The following is a 16204-nucleotide window of genomic DNA, read 5'->3' as shown; positions in this document are numbered from 1 at the left end:
GGGTTCAGAACGAATAAGATAGGAATAAATAACATCACAGCCAGTGACAATGGGGACTTTGTTGTCTACTCTGTGCTTTATCTTCACTCCCAAGAACCATCACTGTCAAAGGAGATTTGTTCTTTTCGACAGCACTTATTTTCTCAGAACAATCCCTTTAAAGTAGTGATTGATTTGTGGGGTTAACTTAGTAGGTAAGAGTGTGAAACTAATGAGAGCAGGATTGTAGCAACAATTGATATAGTCTTTAGTTGTAAGAAGAATCCAGAAGAAGCTGGTAAGGTGATCAGGGTGAACCAACCTTAAAACTGAACACATGCCTCAATGCTGCTAATCATTGGCTAAGAGCATATTAGTCAGGATTCTTTTGGTTCCAAGTGATATAAACTCATTTAACTTGGCCCCAGCGATGTAGAGAATTTATGGGATTGGTGCTACTTCAGGTATAGCTGCATGCAGGAATTCAAACTGTCATTAGGACTCCACTTCTCTCCATCTTTTGGCTCTGCATTTCTCTTTATTGTGTTTATTCTTAGTTGTCTCTACCCTCCTGATCCTGTGTGGCAACAGAGAAGGCCATTGGCAGCTCCAGGCTGTGTGTCTTTAATGCCCATTGTCTCAGTGGGAGTAAGGACCTGCCTTTTCCTTTCCTGGAAGAAGGGCCCTGACTGGCTTCGCTTGGGTCATGTGTCCTATCCTGGGCCAATCACTGTGCATGAGGTCAGAGGATTCCTGTTGCATGCCAGCCTGAGTCACATGACCACCTTGTCATGTGATCCAGGTAAATCTGTGATGAAGCTGTGTCACCAGATGGTGGAGGGACAGTTTTTCAAAACAAAGGAAGGATATTGTTACAAGAGGAAGGGGGCAAAGATTCCAGGCAGACAAAACCAGTCATCAGCTGAAAACAGCACCACCCTCTCCTTCAATAAATTCTTTGTTAAGAACATTAAATTCACCAAATTATAACTGACAGGATCCGCCTTCTTAGTGTTAATAAATTTTGGCATGATGAAAATAATTTGAAGATGTTCTGATACTGCATCAATCCTCCAATGATGAGTAATGGCTAGTGATGTTGTTCTTTAGGAATTGGGGTGTTGAATAATTCAATCTTGATTTTCCCCACTGAATTTTTAATTTTAATTTTTGTCAAGGTCATCCAGTCATGTATACAAAACAAAAATTAAAAAATGATAAAAAGATAAGTAGCAGGAAATATTTTTCCTGTCCTAATTCCCAAAGCCTCCAAAACCAAAACTTGTAGCCATTGTTAGTGGTTTCTTGTTTACCCTTCATGTGATATTTTTCTTCATCTAAATTTAAAAATGGATCTTTTGCTTTTTTAAATAAAAAAGTCATCCTACTATACATATATTATTCTGTACTTGTTTTTTCTACTTGGAATATTTGTCTTATAGTTCCTTTTATATTTGAATATAAAGTGCTTATTTATTCTTTTTTTCAGCTTTCTAATAGTCTGTCATATAGCTATACCATGATTTACTGGACCATTCCCCTGCTGATTGACCCATAGATTGTTTAAAACTTGCTACTATTGGAAACAGCACTGCATTGAATTAGAAACAACACTGGGCCGGGTGTGGTGGCTCAAGCTTGTCATCCCAGCACTTTGAGGGACTGAGGTGAGCGGATCACGAGGTCAGGAGATCGAGACCATCCTGGCTAACATGGTGAAACCCCGTCTCTACTAAAAATACAAAAAATGTAGCTGGGCATGGTGGCGGGCACCTGCAGTCCCAGCTACTTGGGAGGCTGAGGCAGGAGAATGGCGTGAACCTGGGAAGCAGAGCTTCCAGTGAGCTGAGATCGCGCCACTGCACTCCAGCCTGGGTGACAGAGTGAGACTCCGTCTCAAAAACAACAACAACAAAAAAAAACCAGACAACACTGAATAAACATAGGCATTCCTTTCTTTACACATGTGCAAGTATATACGTAAACATTTACATATAGAAATATCTTCCTAGGTGCTGTGTTTCTGACAGAGTTTACTGTGAGTCAAAAGGTAAATGCATTGGTAATTTTGATAGCAGTTGCCAAATGTATCACAGAAAAGTTGTACCAATTTGCACCTGATGAGCAAGAAATGGTACCTATGACCCCTCTCCACCCCACAGCCTCATCAAGATAGGGAGTTGTCAAGGTTTTGACTTGGGCTGCGGTGTTCAGTGAGGAATGGTACCTCATGCACTGTCTACCCTTCCCTCCTAGCTCAGGGCTCACTTTTGCAGTGAAGACCAATGCTTTAAAATCATCAAGTGTGCCTGCCTTTGAGATTTGCAAGAGGAAGCAAAGAGCACGTTAATGAAACCTGGGAGGAAACTGAATTTAGAGCTACTGCAAACACAGAAGTAATGAAAGCAAACATAAAGATGTTAGAAGTGTGGTCAGGAAATTAAAAAAGAAAAGAGCTACAGCTTGGAAAATAGGTGATTAACGAGGAATATTGTGAAGATGGAAAATCAAACTGTGAGATGGATGGGGAGATGGGGGCATTGTTAAGTCCGTGTTTTCCTGAGAAGGTGGGTTTTGTCACCTGGCACTGAACACACTTTCAGACATGATTGATAAACACTGTTGAGAACCATTGCAAATGGCTGCAGTTTCTCCATCTGTGAAATGGGGATTTTTAAAAAATTAGTGGGGATTTCTTACTGGTTTGATCGTGAGGCTGAAATGGAAGACAGAGTCCGGTGTATGACGTTTTATAATCGTGAGACACAGAGGCAATGTGTTAGGAAGCAAATTATGAGCATCTGAGACCCTGACATGCCTGGACTCCTGTGACTTCTGGGGTTTTTCTGGGAGACATAGAATGTTCTAGGTGTGTAGCAGAGGCCAGGTCGCTTTTGGCAAGCATTTCTATTTGAGCATTTTTGGCAAATTGCCCAGAGACATCCAAGGAGAAAGGGATGTGAGTTTCTAAGACACTTACTGTGTGTTGTGATTTCTTTTCTCATTTTATATAAACATACACTTCCGTACCTGGTGTTATGTTGATAATTTTATATTCTTGAAGAGAGTCTGTATTTTTTATTCTATATATATATATATTTTGAGATGGAGTCTTGCTCTTATTGCCCAGGCAGGAGTGCAAAGGCGCGATCTCGGCTCACTGTAACCTCTGCCTCCCGGGTTCAAGCGATTCTCCTGCCTCAGGCTCTGAGTAGCTGGGATTAAAGGCGTGTGCCACCATGCCCGGCTAATTTTTTTTTTTTGCATTTTTAGTAGAGACGGGGTTTCTCCATGTTGGTCAGGTTGGTCTTGAACTCCCAACCTCAGGTGATCCACCTGCCTCGGCCTCCCAAAGTGTTGGGATTACAGGCATAAGCCACCGCACCCAACAGAGTGTCTTTAAAATTGTGCATGTTCCCACAAACCTTAGACCTGCCCCTGATGAATCACTATTATTAGAATCAGAAGATTTAGGGGAGAGGCAGATGATGTCCTAGTTTTTGAAAACATAGATTACAGAAATTAATACCAGTCAAATGGATGGCAGTGCTTCATAAAGCTCTTTTCTTCCCCTCTGCCTTTCTGTTTTCCTCCCTTTTTTTCTTATTGTCTTCTTCGCTTTCTTTCACAAGCATGCTGTTCCAGATGCTTAGTGCTAGAAATGTCAAATCCCTCCCCTCAAGGAACTTGCACTGCGGTTGAGGCAACAGACAAGGAAGCCAAACATCAATAATGCAGTTTGCAAAGCAGTGAGTGCTGGAAAATAAAACAGAGCAGGGTGGATGCAAGACAGCGGGCTGGGGGAGGGGGATATTGACGCCAACTAGCCTGGAAAAGCCTTTTTAAAGTGGTGACATTTCAGCTAATCCCTGCATGGCACAGAGAAAGGAGCCAGTCCTAGAGATGGGAGGAGCAATCCAGGCAGAGGAAAAAGCAAGTCCAAGGTTCCGAGGTGACAGGAGTGCAGCCTGTGTGAGGGGCAGGCGGGAGCAGGTAGCAGAGAGGAGGAGTGTGTTGGGGGAGGGGGTGTCTGTGATGAAGTGGAGCTCTAGGCAGTGGTCATTTACTAGATGGCTTCGTTTGCCATGGTCAGAAGTTTAGATTTTATTCCAAATATTATGGGCCACCATTGCAGGGTATAAATTGTGAGACAGATATTTATATGACGAGTTTACAGGCACATTGGGAAGAAAGCAACGGTTTAAAGGGCTCCCAAAGGTTCCCTAGGTACAAGATATGCCAAGTTACTCTATATCCTTTATTGTAATAGTTTTGAAAGAAAGAGATTTAAGAAATTCTGTAGACATTGGGATCATGTTTATAAATGCATTTAATGAAATAGAACAGTAAAACATGGAGCAGACAATGATGCTTTGCAGCAAATTTGCACCTGTTTGGACAACAGATTGAGGTCAAGACCCCATTGAGTTCAGATAATCTCAGCTTCTCAAAGTTCTGGCTCACCAGTGCTGGGACAGAAGCTAACACAAGTGATGATCATAGGAGCTGAATGATGAAATAAAAGTAAAGGCACTCAAGATGTATTACCCTTTTAGACAGGTATTCATAAAGCATAGCTCTTCAGTTTCGCTTTGTAGTTCTATTCATATTTAGTCAACTTCTACCCTACCTGGCACTTAAAAATGGCTATGACTATCTAGATTTATTTTAGAAGGTAAAATTGGAAGCAAAATTGATTTAAAAGTATTCTTAGAGGATTCCAAATGAGACAGAAAGATACCGAATGAAGGCAATTTTTTTTTTTTTCCCCAAGAATGGCCCTTCTGGCATTGTAAAAATTCGTGTTGGTTGGTTACAAGCGACAGAAACCAGTTTGTTTATGAAAGGCTATGATTTATTGGGAAGCTACCAGGCAATTCACAGGACAGAGGGAGAGTTGGAAGCTAGGTTTGGCTGGTACCGAAACTCAGTCGCCGCAGAGACTCTTGCTACCAGAGTCTATGAAGAATCCTGACTGGAAAGACCTTCTATCTGGAGTTTTCCAGGCCAGCTCTGAGAAGCCTGGCTGGAGGTGTGTTCTGCTCTTGCCCAAATGAGGGATGGCGTATTTAAAATGCGGTCTTGAAGAACTGATTCCATACGGACATAGCGATCACTGCAAAGGAGATCGGGGTACTCTCCCCCAAGACAGCAGAATGGATGCTGGGTAGCTCCCTGTACCCCAAAATAGTCCTTTACAAGCATCAGTTAACAGCTGTGATACAGCAGTGTCATCTCCATGTCTTTCTGTGGTCTCAGTATTCATTTATTTAGGTATGTATGCATTCAGTGTGCCTTTCAAAGGGAGGTCTGGAAACCCTCAATACTATGAAAGAAAGTTCATGTAAGAGGAAGGAGAGAAGCACGTGATCCTGCAGAGTCCACCTTGGATCTCTCATCTGTCTTGAATGGAATGAGCATCACGATAGAGCCAGGAGGCAGAATTTTGAGATCCACAGTGTCCACTGGGCAGCTGCTTCTGAGGTGTGGGGAGCAGGGGAAATCTACTGTCCTAGACCCAGAGGATAGATTCCTGGCACTTCAGGGGTCTTTCAAACCCCTTTCCATTCTCCCAGCCCCTCCTGTCCTCTCTTCTCAGGTGTCACTGGAGGTGATGCCTTTCCTGTGGAGAGGTGGGCTGTACAGTAATGCCCAAACTTGGGTGTTTCATCTTCTCATTATTTTGCAACTACAGGAGGACAAGTCCTGCCAATCTTGAGATCGTTACCTTTGAAAGGAGAGCGCTTTCCAAGCTCTCCTGGGCTGACCATCCAATAATAGCTTATTCCAGTCCCAGGTTCTATTGTGTTTGCTTAACATTTGGGCTTCTGCCAGGTAATTTACCTATAAGCTATGCATAGAAAAGAAACCATCCATCTAAAGTATTCAGATTTTGGCCTTAATTAAAATGCAGAATAAATATGTAAAGGCTAAGGAGCATGAATTATAGATACTGGGGTTTCTATATTAAAATCAGTTTTCATCTATGGAGGTGCTTGTGTTTTTATGGCAGGAAGGAAGCGTGTATACAAGTCGGTGGAAAGCAATATAATACGGCTGTGTGTGCTTAGCAAGATGGGAAACAGATCTATTGTAAGAGAATGAATGCTAGTCTGCCTTTCTCATTTCACTGCCTCTGTGGATTTTTTTCCCACCTCGATACTATAAAGGGCTAATCCTGACCCTTGTTATTTAAATTGCTCTGCCATGGCTAGAAAAGCCTCTTAAAAACCCTGGCTCACCTGGTTCCAGGAGCAAAGCCCTTTCTATTCATTGCTCCTCTTTGGAACGTGGCCCTGCTAGCTGTGAGGATGGAGTGGGGAGCTTTCAGAGGCTGAATGACAAGTCGAGGGTCCTAAACAAGGTCAGGCCACAGCTCATCCACCTAGAAAGTTAGAGGCTCTGGGCTTTTCCACCAAGGGTCACAGAAGGGAGATGAAGGAGCCCAAAAGAGCTGAAGTCAGGTGTCCAAGTATGTGGCTATCCACTTAAGGGCCAGGATGGATAAAGGTCAGGAATGCTGAGGTCGGGGGCCACCTGTGAGGCAACTTCATCATTGGGATTTTTTAGCATTTAAATTTTACACGTTGCTACTAATTAGAGGTTACATCCACATACGTTGTTTTAAAGCAGTGTTGGGAAGAATCATGCTGAGAATTAATTCGCTTTACTCTGGACTTTTGAAAAACAAATATTAAATGTGCAACAATTATGTTTTAGTCAACATGGGTGGGGGGAAAGTGGATTTTTGTAACAGACAGAAAGTGCCAGATTTTCTAGGAAGCATTGCATTTTTTTTTTTTTTTTTTTTTTTTGAGACAAAGTGTAGCTCTGTCGCCCAGGCTGGAGTGCAGTGGTGTGATCTTGGCTCACTGCAACCTCCACCTCCTGGGTTCAAGTGATCTTCCTGCCTCAGCCTCCTGAGTCTCTGGGATTACAGGTGCATGCCAACACACCTGGCTTTTTTTGTTGTGCGTGTTTTTAGTGGGGACAAGGTTATGCCATGTTGGCCAGGCTGCTCTTGAACTCATGATCTCAAGTGATGCACCTGCCTCTGCCTCCCAAAGTGCTGGGATTACAGGTGTGAACGACACCTTGCCATCATTGAACGTTTACAGAGATTTAGTTTTAGGAAAAAATGATGCTTTAAACAAATCCCAGTGCCTCAAATGCATGAAGAACGCATTAACAGCCTAGATCCTTGGATCTTCATTCCTACTCCACTGATCTTGGGGGAATGTTGAATCCAGGGCTATGAGAGCTGATGCTGTTTTGGGGCACTCTGGCTGGAGGTGAAAGCCAGGGTATTTCCTGGGATTGAAAAGTGAACAAGTGGGAGAGGAGCAGCCCCACCTTCACTCAGTCAGTCGTGAGACCTGCCTAAGTGGTGATGGATGCTTAGGGCTGCCTTTCTCTCATTTTTGGCAATTTCCAGCAACTTTGCCATACTGGCCTGAAAGTACCTGTTACAGTTTTCAGAGTGGATTTGAGGATGTGTGAGGAACAAATATATAATCTATAGGTTTTTTTTTTTTTTTTTTAAAAACTCTGCTGTTATAGTTTCTTTCTTTTCTGTGTTGTAATTTTTGTTATGGTTTCTAATTTGGTATTGAGCGGCCATAAACCAAGATAGATGCTTTCTAGGAGTGCCCTGACTGGGGGAAGTTAGGTTTGGGTGTGTTGGTCAGGTGACGCATAACGAAAAGGCGAAACCAAATGGCATGAAATGGAAGACATGCGTTACTTACAGATTGGGAGGTTAGAGATGCCTCTGGGAGACTGTCAGAAACTCTGGAGGTGGCAGGAAGTTCAGCCAGGGGATGGGGAGAGACACACACACAGATAGAGACAGAGAGAGACATGGAGCGAAAGAGACAGAGACAGAGACAGTGAGAGACAGAGAGAGCGAGACAGAGAGACAGTGAGAGACAGAGACAGAGAGAGGCAGAGGACGAGACAGAGACAGCGCGAGAGAGACAGAAAGAGTGAGGAAGACAGAGACAGCGAGCAAGAGAGTGACAGCGAGAGGCAGACAGCGAGAGAGAGAGAGAGACAGCGAGAGAGAGAGAGAGAGACAGAGAGAGAGACAGTGAGAGACAAAGAGAACAAAGAGAGACAGCAAGAGAGAGACAGAGAGAGACAGCAAGAAAGGGAGAGCAGGAGAGACAGAAAGATAAACAGAGAGAAGGGGAGAGAGAGAGAAGGCAGGGTAGAGGGAGAGGAACCCGAGGGCTGGAGACCTTATTAAGGCCAGGGTGTTGCCCACACAGGTTTCCCATGGAGCTCTAATTGGTGGGTTTAGAGCACGCAGGTGCGAGTTCTGAGGGTGGTGACTAACAGGTGGTCATTGTGGCATATCTTTGCAGTCTGTGGGGGGTGTGGGTGCCAGGGGAGTGAGTCAGATAGGTGGTACCCAGCTGTCCCATAGGGAAGTAGCCACCTCCCAACCAGGAGGCCAGGAGGCGGTTGTATATGGCCGATATCTGGTTCCACCATGTCAAGAAACTAGGAGGAGGTAGAGGACTAGAAACTGTGTTAAAGGCGACTAAGCCCTGCTCTGGTATGAGAAGGTTTAACTTATCTTTAAAATGGATTTCAAGGCAACGTAAAATTACAGGAATACAGACTGGTGAAAGCAAAATTTCGTGTTTGTCACATTGAGAGATTCCCCCGAACCTTGGATGGTGGGTGGCATCTCTGAGGCTGTGAAAGCCTATGGAGTCCGGTCAACCATTAAAGTCAAGTCCACAAACCAAGGCCCATGGGCCAAGGCCAGCCCAATGCCTGTTTCTGTAAAACCAAGAGTTCTTGGAACATAGCTATGCTCATTCCTTTACAGTAGGTTTCTACGCTGCAACAGCAGAGTTGAGTAGTCATGACAGAGACCATAGAATTTACACAGCCTGAAATATTCACTGTCTGGTTCTCCACAGGAAGTATTTGCTGGCCCCTGTGTTAGACTATAGAAAAAAAATTCACTTATTTTTGAAAAAAAAATCTGAGAATTTCAGCATTTGTAACCGTAGCTCCAGGAGGATTCCCCTGGGAACCTCATTTTCCCAGACTATTACTTCTGGTGGCCACACTGGGGTCCCATCAGTTGGACCACATCACATAGGATTGACTTGGTGACATTTCAATGGGAAAATCGACAAATGAGCTTTTTCTCCCTTCTCTCTCTCTCTCTTTTGCTTCTTGAAGCCACATAACAGAAATTGCAGCATGACAGGCAAATTCTTTGCTCGTTATGAAATGATAAAGGTCAAGTTGCTCCAAACTTGCTTGCAAGTAAAATACCTGGCTAAGTGAAATCTGTCAGAGACATCACCCTGTTATCAGGATGACAAATATTTTGACGGGTCTCAGAAACAGAACTGTTTTTATTTACCTATTCTATTTCCCACGTAACACCTTTTCCATTTGTCTCTCCCCTCTTTGGCTGGGCTGGCTGGCCCACACTTTTAACAATTACAGGCACGAGGATGGAGACACTTGAAAGCCTGTCATCAACTGTCCCCAGCACTGTTTCCCTTTCTTCCTGAAGAAAGCACGGTATGTCAGGCTTCTTACAGGGAAATTACCATATATACAAACGCACAAGATGCTAGCCCATATGGGATACCCCGTAATTTTGCAGCAGCAGAAACAAACAACTGCTTCTTGATTATGCCTCATGTGAACTGTGCTTACCGCATCTTAAACTTCAAAGCATTGAAAATTGCCTCATCTCACAGGCAAACCTATTTCAACTGTCCGTGAGCAAACCTGCTTGTTCTTTACAAGCCTTCATGATTTCAGAGCTTTGTGCTTTTTGTTTGCGGTTTAGAATTATGTGATCTTCTAAAAACCTTCCCCTTGGTTGAATGTTTTCTTAATGTGTAAAATAAAATCCCTAAAAATAATAACCTGTAGAGGTACGTACAAAATATATTGCATTTTTAGCATCCAGAAGAACCTACAGTTTTGATAACTTTAATTGGATCCCTGAAGCAAAATTATTCCTGGAATAACCAAGGCATATTTCTTAAAACACAGCAGAATTTGGCCTTAGAAAATTTCTTTTAATTCTAATATATCAAAATTACTGGCTGTTTACATAAGAACTGTTCTACAGAGGATTATCTATTTAAGATGTAATTGTGTACTGAGAATAAATTGCAAGTGGAAAGCAAACTTAAAATTCAGACATAACATTTAGAGGTCAATCAAATTCTTTAGACATTTATTTATTTAGTTTTTTGTCTCTATGTTCATTTTTCCACCTTCTTTCTTCCCTCATTGTTTGAATAATCTTAAGCCATTTGTTCTGGTGGGGCTGAGTTTGAAAGTTTTAAGAGCTTCAAAGATATGAGGTTTGTAGTTCAGTCTTTTCACTGTGTCCCCACCCAAACCTCATCTCGAATTATTATCCCCCTGTGTCGAGGGAGAGACCTGGTGGGAGGTGATTGGATCATGGGGGCGGTTTCCCCCATGCTGTTCTTGTCATAGTGAGTGAGTTCTCACAAGATCTGATGGGTTTATAAGTGCTTGGGAGTTCCTCCTTCACTCGCACGCTCTTCCCTGCTGCCTTGTGCAGAAGGTACTTGCTTCTCCTTCACCTTCTGCCATGACTGCAGGTTTCCTAAGGCCTTCCCAGCCATGTGGAACTGTGAGTCATTTAAACAGCTTTTGTTTATAAGTTACTCAGTCTCAGGGAGTTCGTTACAGCAGTGTGGAAAACGGACTAATACATACACAATGGCAGAGGCAGGTTTGCTGCAGCAAATTCATGTAATCCCGAAACTATGACAGTCACACAGTGCAGGTTCAGCGTGACTGAAGTTCGGGTGCAGGAGGAACAAATCTGCTCTCTTCCTCAATGAAGAGCTAACCTGTGACCCCCACACCACCCAGATTAAGAGGGTCTCTAAATTGCATCTGGTAACCCAGAGAAGTCCTGAGCGGGGAATTCGGACAGGAAGTCTCTCAAACCAGCTGTTTCTCTTTCAACTTGACTTGGTGTGCTCAGCTGATGGGTGGCTTAGGAAGGGCCAATGGAGGGCAAGTGATCACTGATGTGTAGGCCTCCGGGAAAGCCCTGTCCTCCATCTGTGATGTCTGTTGGCTGGTTTGCAGGGGAGGAAAGAAAGCCCTCTCTGCTTACAGCCTAAAGTGGTGGTGCTTCTCATTTGTGGATTTTTACCTTTCGTTGTTGTTACTTTGATGGCTCTTGATTTAATTCGGTGGATAATTGTCTTTATTGTATTGAGTGTGGAGGACAATTCTAGACATCTGCCTTCTGATATGAAAGCAGAGCTCACACAGCCTGCCCTGGTGCTCCAAAGTATCCAGGGTGTGACTGAAGTTGGGCTTACTCAGTGGTTCTCAACTGGGGGCAGTTGTGTCCTTGGGAGACATTTGGCAATGCCTGGAGACAGCTTTTGATTGTTAGAATTGGTGGGGGTGCTGCTGGCTTCTGGCAGGTGGAGGCCAGGGATGCCGCTCAACGTTCTGCAGTGCACAGGAAGGGACCCACCAAAAAGAAAGATCCAGCCCGAAATGTCAGCAGTGTCACAGTGGAGAAGTCCTGGGTTGATGGAATGTGTTTCCCTAGGGCTTTGAATTCTGAGCGAATCACATGAGGAGAGGGTCACCATGGGAAGCCATTGTTTCCAGCTGTGGCAACAGAAGTGGCTACAGGATGGCGTCCGAAATGTTTGACTACGGGGTGGTTGCTTTACATCTTACTTGACTTCCTGCTGCCTGCTTCTCAGTGCCTGCCCGCCTGCCGTCAAGCCTGGCCACCTGGGCTCCCCGTAGAGTCTGTGAGTACCTCTCTCCTCCAGACGTTATCCTTCCAGTAAACTCCATTAGCTGGAACTGGTTTCTTTTGCTTGCCACAAAAGTCTAACTGCTACACCATTGCTTTTCAAACTTAAACTGTTTATTATTATTATTTTTTTAGGTAGTGGAACCATTCCACCGCACTCCCACCTCCAAGTGGGATCTTACACAGAAGTTCATTATACAGGGCAGGGAAAACTGTAGCTGCTCTCTTGGTTATCTGGCTTCCCCTCCACCTCATTCCCCAAGACTGACTTCCCACAGTAGCACCTGAGAGGAACTCATTAGGAATTTGAGGCTTCAGGAAACCTATTTATAGCTATTAGGTTAAAGCACAGAAGGCTCCTGTTAAGTTGTAACCTGAGAGGTAGAGTGTATAAAGCCATCCTCAGCCCTTCATACCCTATTTAGAATGAGTTTATGTGACTGCCTAGTTAGTGAGCAGTGTCCAAAGAGGAGGATAAGTACTGGAGTCAGAGCAAGTTAGGAAAAGATTCAGGGCAGACCTAGTTAGTCCTGGTGTGGAAGATGGAATGAGAGGAAGGCCAACCAGAGCAAGGCTTGGCAGGGAGGTCCAAGTCCTAGGAGGGATATAAGCCTGGGGCCCCAACCTACAGTAGGTACACAGTGAATCAGGCCAGGTGTTGGTATTTTGAAGACATGGGATAGTCTTCACTTCTACCCAAAAGATGTTTGCCTCCATTTGCCTTGAAATATGTGTCCCTCTTGGTCTGTATATGATTTTGCCTCTTATGATGGAGATTTAGTTGTGAGAAGTAGACTTCTACTCAAGAAAAGAAATAGTGCAAGAGTAATGATCAGTGGTAACTTGACTTCAGTGTTTAGGAGTAATAGGGAGTAGTGGGGAGTGTGGCAAACTGGAGAGTGAACGTGCTATCCAAAGGAAATAGCTGCTATTCAGATTAGACAAATGTTGCCAAGGGGAATGTGGAGTCCAGGGTGACTACATTTTCAGATTTGTTTTTGTTATTGTTGTTGAAATGGACCTCAGCCTCCCAAGTAGCTGGGACTACAGATGCATGCCACCATACCTGCCTAATTTTTTAAGTTTTTGTTTTGTAGAGACAGGTTCTTGCTATGCTGCCTAGGCTGGTCTCAAACGCTGGCCTCAAGTGATCCTCCCACCTCGGCCTCCTAAAGTGCTGGGATTATAGGCATGAGCCACCACACCCAGGCTAAATCTTCTGATTTTTAAAGAGAATCTAGAAATCTGAATTTTCTTGTGAATTTTCCTTATTAAACAATTATGAAGCAGAGATACGTATCTGTGGGTTATAGTCGATTTATTGGACACCTGCTTGAGATCTCTCTCTTTAACCAAAGAAAGAGATTTTGAATAACTGCAGTATTGGGCTCACTGGTTTCCCTGTTTTCTCCCCCGACTCTGACTCTCTCTTCCTCTACTTCTCTGTCACTCTCTCTGTCTTCCTCCTTCTCTTTCTTTCACTTTCTTTTAATCTCTCTCTGTCCTGTCTCTCACCTGCCTCTTTCTTTCCTTTCCTCCTCTCTCTCACTCTTTCAGTCTTTCTCTCTGTTTCTCCCTCCTTCCCTTCTTCTCTCTTTTTCTCTCTCTCAATCTCTCTCTCTTTGTCTGTCTCTCTGTGTCTCTCTCTAAAGATCTCAAAGATCCTATTTAGGATCTGTGACCAGATTGATCTTTCCTAGAACACCTCTCCCATTGCATTCTTTGCTCTAGTTCACCACTTGGCATTGACCTTCTCAGTTTAAACTTCACTCATAGACTTGAACTGTGGATCTGAAAGAGTTGTAAAAGTGTGCAAAGGCTTGAAAGGAGCGGAGAAGGTGTTTCTGGGGAAAGTGCCAGTGTGAGTGCATGTGAGGTGGGCAGAGTGGTGACGACCTATGTGGAGGTCTGGATGCTGTAGAGTGATGGGGGCACAGGGTGTACATGATGACAACAGGCAATGCAGGTTGGTCTGGTTGGAAAAGGATCCACCAGTGTTTGGGCTTCACCTTGCAAGAAAAGGGGAGCTATGGAAGGGGTTTCAGCAGGTTGGGCAGGCAGGAAAGCAACATTTCAGACTTGATTTTTAAAAATCATGTGGAGTATGGATTGGATAGAAGACCAGAATTTTGTAAAGAGTGGTGGTGGAATGGAAAGGTTGAGTTGAATGAAATGCATCAAAGGAAAGATAAATCAGCTGGATTTGGAGACTGCTTGAAATGAGGGATGAAATAGTGAGACTGATGAACGTTTCTTGATTCCCAACATGGATTCTGGAGCCAGCTGTGAATTTGAGTCATAGCTCTCCCATCTGTGATCATGGAGATATCCTTTATTCTTCTATGCCTCAGTTTCCTTCTTTGGAAAAGAGAAAATAATAGTATGAAGATTAAATGGATTAATAATTGTCAAGAGCTTAGAAAAATATCTAGCTTAATATTGCACGAAATCAGTGGGGGATAAACAAAATGTGAGCTTCCTCCTCTGCTCACTACTTCACACGTTTTGTCACATTCAATCCATGCAGAAAATTTCAGAACTGGAATGAATAGTAACTACCTTTTATTCCTATTTTTGCAGAATAAAACACTGGGTCTCAGAGAGGTTAGATAACTTGCCTTATATCACACAGTAACTGGCAGATCCGAAAATTGAACCCAGTCTGAAATCGGAGATACAGCAACATGATTTAACCAGTTGGTGCATGGATGGCTGAAACAGTTTTTGATGAGGCTCTCTTAGAATCACAAAGTAGCTAACTACCTGTGGTTATTGGAAGCACAGCTACCTGTATGCAGAATGGGACTGGGTAAATCATTTAGATTGGCGACCAGAACTGGATTTGGAATTTTCTTTTCGGTCTTTGACTCCAGCAGAGACTGGCATGGAGGTTGCTGGTGTCTAGCCACAGTGATGTGACAGCTAACTCTTGAAGTTGAGCAGATTTTCCACTGGTGTCTCCTTCAGTCTCTGGCCTTGGTATGGAATAAAAAATTTGAGACTGCGGTTGTACTCCCACATCAGGGGGATTCTGGGCAAGCTTATCCACTCTGAGTTTTCTTTCCTTTGTGGTCTGCCTCTGAAACAGTAACAGTTTTGTTTTGAGCAATCCATAATGTCATTTCAAACCTATTAACAGCTCTCAGCTTTGTTTATGTACATCAGAGAGAAGTGCAATGCTCTGTCATTAACACACGGCAACAAACAGCAATGGCAACCCAGGAAGCGTTCAAGCTTCCTCCATTTTGAATTCGAGAGTATGTGCTTTGTGTGTGTGTGTGTGTGCGTGTGTGTGTGTAGAGCAGGTGTGTCCCCACTTGTGTTTTTTTGTCTCCTTCTGCAGTGACACACACACACACACACACACACACTGTTGCTTGATATTCTCCTCTCATGCGAGGCTAGGTAACTAAAAAGGCTTCTTTTTTTTTTTCCTGGAAATTTTACTTCCAACTGGAGCCACCTTTATTTTGAAATTGCACAAAAACCCTGTATATTTGATATCGTGCGAGCTCTCGGTGGGTTCCAAATGTAGATTAAATTTACAGGCTAGCTTGTTGATAGAACATAAAATGTGAATGAAACTGTCATCTTGTGGTGGGTTCTGGAGATGCAGCTTATTGCAGGCAACACAGCTCATTCATCATAGTTGGGGTTTTTACATGTAGTTGTGCCATTTGTGTGATCAACATTTGTCTTCTGAATAGATTTTTAGCTTCATGAAGGCACGGGCCATCATCTTTTCTTTTCTCCCCTTCACGTCATTGCATCCCCAGAGCTCTATTTGGCAGATAGAAAAAGCTCAATAAATATCTGTTGAATGAATGAAGCATCCTATAAGGAGAGTCCCAAATCCTGTCAATTGTTCTCTCGCCTGTTCCTTGCGGGATCTATTCTGTAAGCTTGTAAAGCTCAAGGTGTTGGAGCCCCACCCCACCCCAGAGCAGAGAACATCTCATTCTCCGGTGGCTGATGCTTTGCACCCCTCAGTGGAGAGGGAAGGGGGACAGTTTGAGGATCAGGCAGGAAGTAAAGGCCAGGAGAAGCCACGGATGAGGTATATGACTTTTCTCAGGAGGCAGATGTTGGAAACGCAGCAATGTGGTCTCTTATTACTGAATCAGTTGATGCTGAAGTATACTCATCGCCTTCAAACAGGAAGGTGTACTCTACATCGTATCACCACCCACTCTCCCAGTCTGTCTTTGTCAGAAAACCTAGCAGGCAGACAAGAATTGAAAGAGTGAGTGTTTTTCAGAGGCTTGGGGGGAGGGGGGGCAACCCATATTCTTTTCTTTAACATTGGCAATGATCAATATGACATAAATTGGATGAATGAGATCAGATAGGGAGTCCTGAACCATGAGGCCTGGAGTACCTTTCCCTTGAAATAAACCGAGAAAACAGAATCGTTAA

The sequence above is a fragment of the Piliocolobus tephrosceles genome, chromosome 20, assembly GCF_002776525.5.
Source record: "Piliocolobus tephrosceles isolate RC106 chromosome 20, ASM277652v3, whole genome shotgun sequence".
Classification (NCBI taxonomy): Eukaryota; Metazoa; Chordata; class Mammalia; order Primates; family Cercopithecidae; genus Piliocolobus; species Piliocolobus tephrosceles.
Note: the sequence above shows the minus strand (reverse complement) of the source record.